Source organism: Stegostoma tigrinum, chromosome 21 (assembly GCF_030684315.1).
Source record: "Stegostoma tigrinum isolate sSteTig4 chromosome 21, sSteTig4.hap1, whole genome shotgun sequence".
Lineage (NCBI taxonomy): Eukaryota > Metazoa > Chordata > Chondrichthyes > Orectolobiformes > Stegostomatidae > Stegostoma > Stegostoma tigrinum.
In genome coordinates this window covers 47,863,565-47,879,286 of record NC_081374.1, presented here as the reverse complement: position 1 = coordinate 47,879,286, position 15,722 = coordinate 47,863,565, and the positions used below count along the sequence as shown (strand labels likewise).

At 44.7% G+C, this 15,722-nt stretch overlaps 1 protein-coding gene across 4 annotated transcripts in view; it reads left to right on the top strand.

Moving 5' to 3' along the window:
• The window catches only part of LOC125462805 (voltage-dependent L-type calcium channel subunit alpha-1S-like), a 158,247-nt gene that overhangs the window by 14,228 nt on the left and 128,297 nt on the right, over window positions 1–15,722 (top strand). For all 4 annotated transcript variants that reach the window (XR_009447021.1, XM_059653514.1, XM_059653515.1 and 1 more), the window contains exon 2: window positions 11,017–11,135. The gene's annotated coding sequence lies outside the window, so the exon portion shown is untranslated. The remainder of the gene's footprint in view (window positions 1–11,016; window positions 11,136–15,722) is intronic.

Genomic DNA, 15,722 nt, shown 5'->3' with positions numbered 1-15,722 from the left:
CTTTTTAAAAATGGTACACAGATTTAAAAAGGAGGGTTTAATATTTGCAGACAAATAGGCAGAAGGCCGCAACCAGTACCCCAGAAGGCTGCATGTGGCCTTAAGGCCACAGGTTTCCCATCCATGTTCTGAACCTTTCCTGTTCATATACCCGTCCAGATACCTTCTGAACTGTACCAGCCACCACCACTTCCTCTTGCCGCTTGTTCCATTCATTTGTGATAATGTTGCCCCTTGGCCTCCTTTAACATCTTTCCCCTCTCACCTTAAACCTATGCCCTCTAGTTCTGGACTCCCCTACCCTGGGGAAAAGACACTGCGGTTCACCCTATCCGTGCCCCTCATGGTTTTATCAACTTCTTTAAGGTCTCCCCTTGGTCTCTGATGCTCCAGGGAAAATAGTCCAAGCCTCTGTCTACAGCACAAACCCTTCAACTCTGGCAACATCCCCTTTTAAGTTTCGTCATATCTATCCTATAGCTTGTAGCATATGGTTTCCTCACAGCACGAGGTGATGGCTGTCTTCAGCTCTTTCCAGATCTCCTTCACTCTGTTAAATTTAATTCTGTGGAGATTTTGGTAAGGGTGTTGTTGGAAGTTTGCTGGTCTGCTAGGCTATTGAAAGCGATTATTGCCGAACTTTTGTTTTCTAAGCTCTTTCTTCACTTCAGGTGCTGGTATTTGATGGACTTTGAGGAGCAGATAAACCAATAATGTGTCCAGCAGCCATCTGCACTGGTCGTGACCATCCCTTTGGTTTCAGGATTGAATGATAAAGTAATTAATCATATACTTTCATCATGAATGTTTCCAAGAAGTCTTGAACCTGTCTTTTCAATGTAATAGTCCACTGGTGAAGATAACCTGCATGTTAACCTTAAGAGGAGCCTGAGCTAGGACTCCTAAGTACCTTGGTGTTTCAGATAATCAAAACCTTTTCCCATTTAGAAAATGGTCTATGCCTTTGTTCTTAACAAAGTGCATAACGTCGCACTTTTCCACATTGTATTCCATTTCCCGCATCTTTGCCCATACTCCTGGCCTGTCCAAGTCCTTCTGCAGCCTCTCCACCTGCTCAACAGTGTGCCGTCAGCCATCTTAGTGTCATCTGCAAAATTGGCAACAATGCTGTCTGTCCATTTGTCCAGATAATGAATGTAAATAGTTGTGATCCCAGCACTGATCCCTGCAGAATTCCACGAGTCACCAGCTGCTACCTTCAAAAAGATCTTTTTATCCTGACTGTTTGTCTCATGGCTGCCAGTCAGCCAATCCTCTATCCATGCCTGTACCTTGCTCCTAATACCATGGGATCTTATTTTTTGTTCTTTCTGCTAGAATTCACTGACTCAACCTGTCTTTGTCTCTTCGTGAACTCTATGCCTTCTCTTAGCGACTTGACTTTGCTACCTGCTTGGCATCATCGACAGGTTTATTTAGGGCGCCTTTTCCAGCCCCTTCCCCATGCGGGGTGAGCGGAGTGGATCGTGAAGAGAGCTGCCGAGTTGTAAAGAAAGCTGCCAGATGCTGTCCTGTTCCTATCCTAAGAGTGAAACGACCGAATCAAACTCTGTTCCCAAGTTGCTGGTTCCTGGTGTGACCCCACTGATGTGCTGTAAGGTTGGATGACTGACTTAATCCCTTCCCAAACTCTAAGCAGAGGAATGGCCTCTCCCCAGTGTCAGCCCACTGGCATACAGTGAGTTCAGATGATCGTTTGAACTCAGTCCCACAACGAGAGTCCTTGATTGGTCTCTCAACAGTGTGAATATGTTGATGGAACATCAGTTCCTCGAATGTCAGGAGCACTGACTGCAGGCTGAGCACTTAAATGACCTCTCCCCAGTGTGAGCTCGCTGATATAGTAGCACTCTGGATAATATAACAAATCCATTCCCACACTCAAGACCAGGTGAATTGTCTGTCCCTTGTGTAAAGTTGTTGATGTATAGTAAGGTTATAAAGTCATACAGCGAGGAAACAGACCCTTTGGCCCAAACAGTCCATGCCGATTATAAACCCAAACTAAACTCATGCCACCTGCCTGTGCCTGCCCCATATTTCTCCAATCCTATTTGTGCACTTAACCAAGTGTCTTTTAAATGTTGTAATTGTACCCACATCCACCACTTCATCAGGAAGTTCATTCCACAAGTGAACCACTCTCTGTGTAAAAAAATTTGCCCCTCATGCCTTTTCTAAATCTCCCTCCTCTCACCTTAAAAATGTGCTCCATAGAAACTCCCTCGTACTCTTGAAATGCCCCATCCTAGGGAAAAGACAATTACTACTAACTGTCTTATCTGTACCCCTCATTATTTTGTAAACTTCTATAAGATTGCCTCTCAGCCTCCTACGGTCCAGTGGAAAAAGTCCCAGCTATCTAGCCTTTCTTTATAAGTTAAACCTTCCATAGCTGGCAACATCCTCAAATCCCTTCTGAACCCTGTCCAGAATAATAATATAACTGGGCGACCCCACTTCCCTAACCTGTTCTTCCTCTCACCTATCCCCTCCTCCCACCTCAAGCTGCACCTCCATCTCCTACATACGAACCTCATCCCGACCCCTTGACCTGTCCGTTCTCCCCGGACTGACCTATCCCCTCCCCACCTCCCCACCTATACTCTCCTCTCCACCTATCTTCCCCTCTATCCATCTTCGGTCCACCTTCCCCTCTCTCCCTATTTATTTCAGAACCCTCTCCCCATCCCCCTCTCTGATGAAGGGTCTAGACCTGAAACGTCAGTTTTTGTGCTCCTGAGATGCTGCTTGGCCTGCTGTGTTCACCCAGCTCCACACTTTGTTATCTCGGATTCTCCAGTATCTGCAGTTCCCATTATTTATGACTAGAATTGAAACAGTATTCCAGAAGAATCCTCACCAATGTCCTGTATAACCTCAACATAACATACCAACTCCTACACTCAAAGGACTCAAAGGCAAGCGTGCGAAACACCTTTTTAACCACTTTATTTATACATGATGCAAACTTCAAAGAATGATGTACCTGCATCCTAGGTCCCTCTGTGCCATCATTTTGGTGTTGCCCACAAACGTACTCACTATGCCTTCTATATTAGAACATAGAACATAGAGCAATACAGTGCAGAACAGGCCCTTTGGGCCTCGATGTTGCGCCAACCTGTGAACTAATCTGAGCCCTTCCCTTACACCATCCTATCATTATCCATATGCTTTTCCAAGGAATGTTTAAATGCCCCGAATGTGGCTGAGTTCACAGCATTGGCAGGCAGGGCATTCCACGCCCTTACCACTCTCTGGGTAAAGAACCTGCCTCTGGCATCTGTCTTAAATCTATCACCCCTCAATTTGCAGCTATGCCCCCTCAATCAAGCCAACGTCATCATCCTAGGAAAAAGACTCTCACTGTCCACCCTATCTAATCCCCCGATCATCTTGCATGTCTCTATTAAATCCCCTCTTAGCCTCCTTCTCTCCAATGAGAACAGAGCCAAGTCCCTCAGCCTTTCCTCATAAGACCTTCGCTCCAGACCAGGCAACATCCTGGTAAAGGTGATAATGGGAACTGCAGATGCTGGAGAATCCAAGATAACAAAGAGTGGAGCTGGATGAACACAGCAGGCCAAGCAGCATCTCGGGAGCACAAACGGTGACGTTTCGGGCCTAGACCCTTCACCCTCTGATGCACCTTTTCTAATGCTTCCATATCCTTCCTATAATGGGGTGACGAGAACTGTACACAATATTCCAAGTGGGACCACACTAGCATTTTGTACAGTTGCAGCATGACATCACAGCTCCTACACTCAATCCCTCTACCTAATTGAGGTATACAAGATAATGAGAGGCATAGATAGAGTTGATAGCCAGAGACTATTTCCCAGGGCAGAAATGGCTAGCACGAGGGGTCATAGTTTTAAGCTGGTTGGTGGAAGGTATAGAGGGGATGTCAGAGGCAGGTTCTTTACGCAGAGAGTTGTGAGAGCATGGAATGCGTTGCCAGCAGCAGTTGTGGAAGCAAGGTCATTGGGGTCATTTAAGAGACTGCTAGGACATGTATATGGTCACAGAAATTTGAGGGTGCATACATGAGGATCAATGGTCAGCACAACATTGTGGGCTGAAGGGCCTGTTCTGTGCTGTACTGTTCTATGTTCTATGTTCTATGTTCTACCAGTAAAACCTAACACACCGTATGCCTTCTTAACAGCACTATCAACCTGGGTGGCAACTTTCAGGGATCTATGTACATGGACACCAAGATCCCTTTGCACATCTACATTACCAAGAATCTTTGCATTGACCCAGTATTCTGCCTTCCTATTATTCTTCCCAAAGTGAATCACCTCACATTTATCTGCATTGAACTCCATTTGCCACCTTTCAGCCCAATTCTGCAGTTTATCCAAGTCTCCCTGCAACTTGCAACATTCTTCCACACAGTCCACCACTCCACCGACTTTAGTGTCATCTGCAAACTTACTAACCCATCCACCTATGCCTGCGTCCAAGTCATTTATGAAAATGACAAACAGCAGTGGTCCCAAAACAGATCCTTGAGGCACACTGCTAGTAACCGGACTCCAGGCTGAATATTTTCCATCAACCACCACTCGTTTCTTACAGAAAGCCAATTTCTAATCCAAACTGCTAAATCTCCCTCAATCCCATGCCTCTGTATTTTCTCCAGTAGCTTACAATGTGGAACCTCATCAAAGGCTTTCTGAAGTCCATGTACACCACATCAACTGCCCTACTCTCATCCACATGCTTGGTAACCTTCTCAAAAAACTCAATGAGGTTTGTGAGACACGACCTGCCCTTGACGAATCCATGTTGACTATCTCCAGTCAATTGTTGCTTGCTAGATGATTATAAATCCTATCTCTTATAATTCTTTCCAAAACTTTTCCGACAACAGACGTAAGGCTCACAGGTCTATAATTACCCGGGTCATCTCTACTGTCCTTCTTGAACAAGGGCACAACATTTGCAATCCTCTAGTCCTCTGGTACTAAACCTGCAGACAATGAGGACTCAAAGATCAAGGCCAAAGGCTCTGCCACCTACTCCCTAGCTTCCCAGACAATCCTCGGGAAAATCCCATCTGGCCCAGGGGATTTATCTACCTTCTCGCCTTCTAGAATTGATAACACCTCCTCCTTACTAACCTTAATCCTTTCCAATTCTAGTAGCCCATATCTCAGTCTTCTCCTCTGCAATATTCTGCTTTTCCTGAGTGAAAACAGATGAGAAATAATCATTTAGCACCTCTCCAGTCTCCACAGGGTCCACACACAACTTGCCGCTCCTGTCTTTGACTGGCCCTATTCCTACCCTAGTCATCCTCTTATTCCTCACATACCTATAGAAAGCTTATAGAAACCTTTATTCTACCTGCTAATGTCTGCTCATGTCCCATCCTTGCTCTTCTTAACTCTCTCTTTAAATCCTTCCTAGCTAATCTGTAATTCTCCATCGCCTCATCTGAACCATTTCGTCTCAACGTCACAAAAGCCCCCCTCTTCCGCTTAACAAGAGATACAATTTCTTTAGTAAACCACAGTTCCCTTACCTTATCACTTCCTCACTGCCTGACAGGGACATACCTATCAAGGACACGCAATATCTGTTCCTTAAACCAGCTCCATATTTCGATTATCCTCATCCCCTGCATTTTGCTAACCCATTCTGTGCCTCCTAAGTCTTGCCTAATCGCATTATAATTGTCCTTCCTCAATCTATAACTCTTGCCCTGTGGCATGTTCCTATCCCTTTCCATCGCTAAACTAAACGTAACCGAATTATGGTCACTCTGTCCAAAGTGCTCACCTACCACTAAATCAAACACCTGGCCTGGTTCGTTACCAAGTACCAGATCCAGTGTGGCCTCTGCTCTTGTCGCCCCTTCGACATACTGTGTCAGGAAACCCTCCTGCACGCATTGGACAAAAACTGATCCATCCGACGTGCTAGAGTTATAGCAATTCCAGTCAATGTTAGGGAAGTTAAAGTCTCCTACAATGACCACCCTGTTCCTTTCACTCCTGCCCAGAATCGTTTTGCCAATGCTCTCCTCCACATCCCTGGAACTTTGCGGAGGCCTTTAAAAAACTCCCAGCAGTGTGGCCACTCCACTCCTGTTCCTGACCTCAGCCCATACCACCTCAGTAGACAAGTCCTCCTCAAAAGTTCTTTCAGCCGCAATTATACTGTCCTGGACTAACAAAGCCACACATCCCCCCCTTTTACCACCTTCCCTGATCTTTATCAAAGATCTAAACCCTGGAACCTGCAACATCCATTCCTGACCTTGCTCTATCCATTCTCATCCAAATCATTTATATAAATGGCAAACAAAAGAGAACCCAGAATCAATCCCTGTGGAACACTGCTGGTCACAGGTCTCCAGTCTCCTGTTGTAAATGTATCACTCTGTGCTCCTCTAATTACAGTTTACTCATTTCCACTCTTTTAAATTCTACTTCCCTTTCTTTATCTTTTTCCACCTTAACCTTGTCCTCTTCTGCTCTTTATTTGTGAACTTCTTCCCTCTGGAACTTTATCATCATTTTTTTTTTCCATTCTGTCCTTTTCATTTCCAGCTTCTTTAACCCTAACTTAATTTAAATGTTTCATCCCTGGATTACCTGTTTGCTTTTGTATTTCCTTAAAACCTCAGTGTTATCCTCGTGCCTCAACTAACTGCTTTTCTGTTTCCGTCAGATAACGCTACCTACCCACCAAGTCAATCAACCTAGTCTTTGCAAGTTCCCTTAGCACTTGCAGTGAACAATGTTGCCACTTGCAGGGACTATTTTGCCATTTCCAGTGCCGTGTCTCAAACACAGCACAGAACCTGATGTTTTCCTTCAGCTCTGTTATTTACTAACACCATACACAAATATTCATTGCCTCTGTTTCCATTCAATCCTGGATGAACCCCAAAACTTTACTCATTGGGGTTGCACCTGGAAACCAAGCCCTGCAAACTCAGAGCCATCACAAAAGTTAAAGATTTTAAAATGTATTTGAGGATTCCCATGCTTACCCCTCTTTAAATCATGGAACATGGGTTTGTATTTAACAAGAGTTTTTCCTTTTTACAAATAATTACACTTGAGCTACAGGTAAACAGCTATGAACCGTCTGCATATAACTCTACTGATTAAGACTCTAATCCACTTTACATACACAGACCTACAAACACAGACAGGGTTATCGATAGAGGGAATAATGAGAAAAACAGTTCAGTGCTTCATGGTTACAAAGCCTCCTGAAATGATTTTTGTGCTGCTTAGAATGCAGGTTCTCAATTGTCCATCTCCAAATGCTTCCACTGTTTTATATGAGGCAGTGGATGGATAATTCATTTATGAAAAGGTCTCTGGTCTATCAGATAATAATCACTGCTTATTGCAACTGCTGAAGGAAACATAAACTGGTTTTAAAGTGCCTTACTGTGGAGAATGGAGAGTTAAATCCTGATTAGTAGAGACCTGATGATTTCTAAGAATCTTGGTCCCAGCCTCAACTGTTTAGCTACCTGACAACCAATCACATGCTTGTTGGCAGGCAGAAGGCCTTTGTCATTAATGGTCACCTGTCTACAAACCAATCAGCTTTTTGTTGCCAACCGAAGCTCTTTATGTGCATAACCCTTTAGCTCCAGTTCATCTGCAAACATTGCTGTAACCCGCAGCTGTACAAATGGTGTTCACAATGAGTATACAATTAATTGCCTTCAAACTATGGAGAAATCCTTGGCTTTTAGTCTGCAATGAAAAAACACAAATGAACTATAAAGACATGTTTTTTAGGAGTCATTACAGAGACAGTGGAGAGTGATTACCCTGGCAGCAGGTAATAATTATGAGAATTGCTGTGGGAGTAATGAGTTTATGTCGGGGTAGCAGGAAGCAATTGGAGCAGAAAGGAGTGATTAGTGGGTGAGCTGAAGGGGCAGCAGGGTGTGATTACAGAGGAATGTGTTCAAAATGAGATATATGTGTATGTATTTGAGCATAATTTACAGCAAGTTTGCATTCTTGAAATTCTAAGTTAAACATATGGGTTAGTCTGTGTGTTTGGAGTTAGCTTTTAAAAGCTACAGTACCCACAATTCCAAGTGAATTCCTCAGGAAATAGTCAGAGATTTTTTGGCAAAACTTTCTGGACTCTGACTTTCATTTTGAGTTGATATTCAAAGCTGCTCGAGAGAGAGAGAGAGAGGCATGTATCAATCCCTGAGGTCTGAGAAGTCTTTCGGTGGATTAGCATGTGCTAAGCGGTGTTCCTAAGGAAAGGGGTTTAAAGTAACAAAATTATCGTAAAATCAGAAGTTGTTATCGATACCGAGTCGGTGTGTTGGGGTACAGTTTGTTGAAAATGAATTAATTTAAAGTTTTGAAATTTTCAAAAAACGAAGGAGTTGAAGCTGTGTCAGAGATAGTGTAATATTGAATGGAAGTTATGCCATGAACACAATAATAACTAAGAAATAGTTATGTACAGCTCCAGCAGGTGAATTGAAATTTTAATTTCATCAAGCCCATAGAAGCACTCGGAAAGAAGAGTCTCTCAGCCTGAGAAAAGAGCTGGACTGTGTCTTGCTTTAGGTACAGTACCAGGTGTTCTTAGATTTGCAACTCTGTTTGTAAGCTGTACTGGTGTACTGATATTGATATAGAGCTGCTGATTCTGTTCAGTCTATAAAGACTACCTGGGGTCTTTCGAAAGTGCCCACAGCATCACAGTCTTTGGCCAATTTGATTCACTTCATGTGATATCAAGAAACAGTTGGAGCCACTGGATATTGACAGCATTCCATCAACAGTTCTGAAGTCTCGTGCTTCAGAACTTGCCCTCCCTAGCCGAGCAGTTCCAGTACAGCAACAACATCGTACTGACCAGAAAATGTGGAAAATTGCCCAGGTGTGTCCTATACACAAAACGCTGGCAAAATCTACCCGGCCAATTACCGCTCTTGTCATTCTGCTCGCAATTATCAGTAAAGTGATGGAAGGTGTCAGTAACAGCGCCATCGAGCAGCACCTGCTCAGCAATAACCTGCTCAGTGACGCTCAATTTGTGTTCTGACAGGACTTGTCTTCGTTGCAGCCTTGGTTCAAACAGTTCTAGAGGTGAGGCGACAGTGAGAGCTCTTGATGTTTAAAGCTACATTTAACGAAGTGTGGCATCAGGAGCCCAAGCAAAACTGGAATCAATAGGTGTAATGGGGAACACTGCCCACTGATTGGAGTTGTATAGAGTACATAGGAAGATCACTGTGGTTGTTGGAGTCAAGTCATCTCAGCTCTGAACATCTTTACAGGAGACGCTCAGGGCAGTGTCCCGAGGCCCAGCCATTTTCAGCTGCTTCATCAATGACCTTCCCTCCATCGTTAGGTCAGAAGTGGGGATGTTGGCTGACGGTTGCACAGTGTCAGCACAATTCGCAGATCCTCAGATACTAAAGTGGTCCATGCCCAAATGCAGCAAGACCTGGGCAATATTGAGGTTAGAGTGGACAACGATAAGTAGCATTCACGGCACGCAAATACCAGGCAATGACCATTTTCAACAAGAGAAGATCTAATCACCATCCTTTTACATTCAATGGCATGGTCATCACTGAAACCTGGGGCTTACATTGACCAGAAAACGACCTGGTCTAGCCGTACAAATAATTAAAACAGCAACTGCTGGAGAAACTTAGCAACTCCAGCAGCATCAGTGGAGACCAAACAGAATTCATGTTGCAAGTCCCATTCTGAAGAAGGGCCACTAGACTGGAAAAGTTAACTGTTTTCTCTCCGCAGATGCTGCCAGAAATGCTGCTGTTTTGGTTTCAGATTACGAGCATCAGCTCATATAATTACAGGGGCTATAAAAGCAGGTCAGAGGCGAGGAATACTGCAGCGAGTAACTGACCTACTGACTCCCCAAAGCCTGCCCACCATCTACAAAGCACAAGTCAGGAGCGTGATGGGATACTTACTTCCACTTGCCTGGAAGAGTGCAGCTCCAACAACACTCAAGGAGCTAAACACCATTCAGGACATTGCAGCCCACTTGACTGGCATAGCAATAAATATCCACTCCCATCCCATTCCCCCCCCCCCCCCACCCCTCCAACTAATGCACAGTAGTAGCAGAGTATACCATCTACAAGATGCACTACAGAAATTAACCAAAGCTACTCAGACAGCACCTTCCAAACCCACAAACACTTCCATCTAGAAGGACAGGTGTAGCAGATACATGGGAACAGCACCATCTGCAGATTTCCCTCAATCCACTTGTCATGCTAACATGGAAATATATTGTCTTTTCTTCAGTGTCGCTGGGTGAAAACCCAAAACTCCTTCCCTAAAGGCAATGTAGGTTTACCTAGAGCACATGGACTGCGGTGGTTCATGGAGGCAGCTCACTGCCTACTTAAGGGCAACTTGGGATGGGCAAATCCTGGCCAAGCCTGTGATGTCCATGTCCATGAGTGAATAAACAAAAGTAGAGAGTGAGTGCGGGGGCGGGGTGGAGGGGGGGGGGAGTAGGAAGTAACTATGGGGGAGCAGAGAGTGATTGTAGTTGGGGGAGGAACAGGGACTGATTACAGTTGCGGGGTTAGCAGGGAGTAATTACAGTGGGATCAGGGATTAATTAGGAAGGTGGGGAGTAGGGAGTGATTAAGGTTGCTTACAGGGAGAGCAGAGTGTGATTACGGGGAATAGGAAGTGATTTTGTGGGGAGTAGAGAGGGATTAACGGGGGATTAGGGATTGATTAAAGGGGCAATAGGGTGTGATTACAAGGCAAATAGGGAGTGATTGGTGATGAAACATTGAAGTGGCTAAGCTGGAGGTGGTGTTGTAAGGAGGGATCATCAGCAGAACCTGGAGTGAACTTGGGGTTGGAGAGAGAGTGTTTGCTCCACCTCTCAGACTCTGTTGCTTCAAAGGCTGTGAAAGCTCAGTGTAGAGTTGCAGATTGGGTTCCAGTCTGACTAATCCACTTACTCCTTCGTTTGCAGACTCTGTACTGTGGCATTGGAGCACCTGAGCCCATCAGCAAAGAGTGCAGGCTTTGATGTGAAGGCTCTTCGAGCGTTCCGAGTGTTGAGACCATTGCGCTTGGTGTCGGGAGTTCCCAGTGAGTACACAAAGTGTCACTATTATTTCCCACACAAGTAGTTTTAGCAGATTGCTTACATACAGTCATAACGACTCACGAACTTCATTGTACCTCAGTATGTAGCAGAGCAATTTGTACTGCACACCCCCTCCCCCCCCCGCCGCTCTGATCTCTGCTTACAAAACTTGGAACAAATGGGATATCACTGGCTGTGATCTTACGTCATTCATGATTTTCTCAGCTTGGTGTAATACTGTGGCTAACTCTGTTGGCTTTGTTTTTGCCACAAGAACTTTGCATTGGAGGATTCACTGGGTGATCTGCATGTCTGGATTGTGTTCTTTCACCTCACAGACACATGTTTTGACTTTTAACGACTGGAGGCTGCTCTGTCGGTGCGAAATACGGCTCAAGTAAACTTGTTTCCCCTCAATTCGGTACCTGTTACCAAAATATTTCTTCACCAGCCGCAGGGCTTGGTGGCTCATTACAGGAGAAAGAGGTTCTCCTGAAGGGATAACAAAGTGTGGAGCTGGATGAACATCTGATGCTGCTCGGCCTGCTGTGTTCATCCAGCTTCACGCTTTGTTATCTCGGATTCTCCAGCATCTGCAGTTCCCATTATCACTTCTCCTGAAGGGAGTTCCCATCACCATACTGACATTGGCCAGCAGCTGGCAGTGTCTGCCTGATTTCTCAATCTGCACAAGGTCAGCTGTCATGTCAACTAGCCTTTTAACTGTATTATCAGAGAGTGGAATTTAGTCGGTCCCTTTTGCAGAAGCAGGTCCTGATACACCTTTGATTTATTTACCTGGAGGCATGACCAAGATTTCGGCGGTGGGTTCTTTTCTTCAGCAATGGTGTCAGGCTTTTTTGATTTTGCTGCCAGCTCAGCCCCCGGGTAACTAACCTCTCGAGCTTTACCCATTGCCTGCACGTATTCCATCAGACTTGGGTCAACTTGATATAGAGATAGTGGGAACTGCAGATGCTGGAGAGTCTGGGGTAACACGGTGCGAAGCTGGATGAACACAGCAGGCCAAGCAGCATCAGAGGAGCAGGAAAATTTGACGTTTCGGGTCGAGACCCTTCTTCAGAAATGGGGGAGGGGAAGGGGATTCTGAAATAAATAGGGTGACGGGGGAGGCGGATAGAAGATGGATAAAGGAGAAGATAGGGTAAGAGGCGGGGATGGAGCCAGTAAAGGTGAGTGTAGGTGGTGGTGTTAGGGAGGGGATAGGTCAGTCCAGAGAGGACGGACAGGTCAAGGGGGTGGGATGAGGTTAGTGGGTAGGAGATGGGGGTGGGGGACTTGAGGTGGGAGGAATGGTGAGGGAGGCGGGGACGAGCTGGGTGGGGGAGGGGAGATTTTGGGTCAACTTGATGTTTTGTTCTCAAGCTCTTGCCTACTGAATGTATCACGAGGTGGATGTTTTGTCTATAAATGACATCTTGACATACTTGGTATGATTGTATGTTTACAAACCTCTCTCTGCTGGTGAGGCATTCGCATAAGTGGTGTGAAAATCCAAAGGCCAGATAGCTCTCATTATACTATTTCTGAAGAATTCTTGCTTATTCCCTTTGGTTCAGATGTTTCATTGGTTGAATTAGCAGGGGAAGTGCCTCTTTTCACAAGAAACTTACAGATTTATTCTTAGAACCTACTCTAACATTAGATCAATGTTTTAACTAAAACTGTTCCAAAAATATTCACCTTATGTTCAATACTAATTTGGAAGTATGCCCAGGCAGGCAGGTTAGTTCAATAATTGCATACCTTTTTAGTGCACCGTGTGCACTTTTTTCTCTTCCTGGTGGTTTGATCCTCGATCAATGTACCTGCTCAGACTGAGTGTTTGGGCCTGCACATGTGAATGAAGCCTGCATAATAAGCATGCTCCCTGTCTTCCATGCATGCATGGTGATGAATCTCTACCCATGAGCAGTATTGGAAGTCTGCAGGAAGTGGTGCTGCTTCCTGAGAATTTTGTGGCATACTTCTCACCTCAAACCTCTGCCCTAGTGATAGGACACATTACAGAGAAACAGAACACTCCAGAAGTCCATTAGCCCGTGTCCACGGGGTTCTGCTAGAGAAGGCAGGCTGGGGTGTTGAGGTCCTCAGCACGGGATCTTTAGAATGTGGCTATAAACTGTATTTGGGAACTTATTGCTCTGAAAGTAAAGTTATGGTGAGTTTAGTTTGCGGTTTGCTTTTGAGGTCTCAGAGAGATACGAAATAAGGGAAACCAAAAGCATCTAGTGAATGCATGGAGCCTTAGCAAGGAACCTTAGGGTGGAAACTGATGTTTAAGTGTTGCTGTGATAATATGGTACCATCAATTTGAATCTGTTTCTGATGCCCGTGGTGTGTGCAGTTCTGGTTGCCCCATTAAAGAAGGATATTATTAAACTGGAGAGAAGAAGTTCACCAGGAGGATAGAGGGTTTGAGTAAAAAAAAAATAGGCTGGGACATTTTTCACTGGAGTGTAGGAGGTTGAAGGGGTGGCCTTACGGAGGTTTATAAAAAGGCAATGGGGTGTAGACAAGGTGAATAACAAAGGGTTTTTTTCCCTCGGGTGGGGGAATTCAAAGCTAGAGACCACATTGTTAAGGTGAGAGAAGAAAGATTTAAAAGGGACATAAGGGGCAACTTTCTTTACGCAGAGTGTGTGGAATGAAATGCCAGAGGAGGTGGTGGATGTGAGTACAGTTACAATGTTTAAAAGACATTTGGCTAAGTATGCGAGTAGGAACAGCTTAGAGGGATATGGGCCAAACGCAAGCAGGAGAGACTTGTTTAGTTTGGGAACATGGTTGACATGGACTAGTTGGACCAAAGGGACTGACTGTCTTCATGCTGTATGATTCTATGACTTCTTGTTTGGTGTCTTTTTGTTTTCTCATTCAGTAAACATTTTGTTATTTTGTACTGGTATCATCTTGTGACTACATTCAGTAACTGACTTCCACAGTTAAAAGTAAATCTAACTGAGCATAGCCATTGAGGTCTACATCACAGAAGGAGGCCTTCCAGCCCACTGAGACTGCACCAGTCAAAAATAACCACATCATTAATTTAGTTGCATTTTCCAGCACTTGGCTTACAGCCTTGTTTGCCTTGGCATCACACGTGTACATCTCAATACTTCTTGCAGGAAGTGTGTTTCAGATTCCCACAACCCTCCAGCTTCTTAAATACCTGCTCTACCCCTGTCCTGTTACCTTCAGTGATCGGTGTACATGTACATCTTGGCCAAGTCTCTCTGATCCTAGGTACTTCCCATAGACCTATCATTCGTCATGTATCCCCTTGTCTTGTTGTCCTACCTAAGTGTATCGCCTCACACTTATCTGGATTGAATTTCATTTGCCGCTGAACAACCCGACTGATCAGCCCATCATTATCCTCGGGTAATCTAATCAATATCCTCCTTGTAGTTTGCTACCCCAACAATTTTCATACCATCCCTGAGCTTACCAATCAGTTCAAATCGTGCATTCAGATCTAACATGTTTATATAAACGACAAACAGCAAGGGCAATGTTACTGATCCTTGTGAGAGCTGACTGGGCAATCTTCTGGTCTGAAAAACAACCCTGAAGTGTCTAGGCCCAAAACATCAGCCTCCCTGCTCCTCTGATGCTGCTTGGCCTGCTCTGTTCATCCAGCTCCACACCTCGTTATCTCAGATTCTCCAGCATCTGCTGTTCCTATTATCTCTCATCCATCACATCCTGCTTCCTGCTGCTCAGCCAATTGTGGATCCAATTTGTCAAATGTTCTGGGATCCTGGAGGCATTTACCTTTGCTCTCAATCTCCTTATCAACTGTCTTGCTGAAATGCATTTAGAGTACTTCAAATGTATTGCCCTGTTCCTCACACCTTGTCACATCTTCGAAAATTCAATCAATCTGGTCCAATGACTTCCCCTTAACAGAACTGTACTGACTGTTCTTGCTTAATCCCTGCCTCTCCAAATGCAGGTTTGTTCTGTCCCTCGGATTTGCTTCTAGTAGTTTTCCCCACCACCAAGTTTGGTCTGACTGGCCTGTAGTTTCCTGGTTTATCTCTTGCTCCCTTCTTAAACAAGGGTACTTCCAACGGCTGTCCCCCAGTCCTCTGGCGCCTCTCATGGGCAGACAGGAGTCGAAAATTATTGCTAGTGCTCCTGTCTCACTCAACAGCCTGACATACATTTCATCCAACCCTGGACATTTGTCTACTTTCAAACCTCCTCTCTGTTTACGCAACTTTCTCTGATGTACCACAGCCCTTCTCCCTAATTTCTAGACCCATTTTGTCTCTCTCACTTGTGAACACCAGCACAAAGTATTGAACCTTACTACATCATCTGACTCCATGCCCAAATTATCACTGTGATCCTTAGTTATCCCTCCTCTTTCTTTGGTTATCCTTTAACCCTCAAAGTACATGTGAAATTACTTTGGATTTTCCTTTATTTTACCTGTCCGTCACCCTTTCCTGTCCTCTTTTCTGTCCTAATTTTCTTCTTTTTTGGTTCCCCTTTGCCCATTCTGTCCACGTTTAGATCTTCTGCTGTTTTGAGCCCTCGATATTTACCAAAAGCTTCCC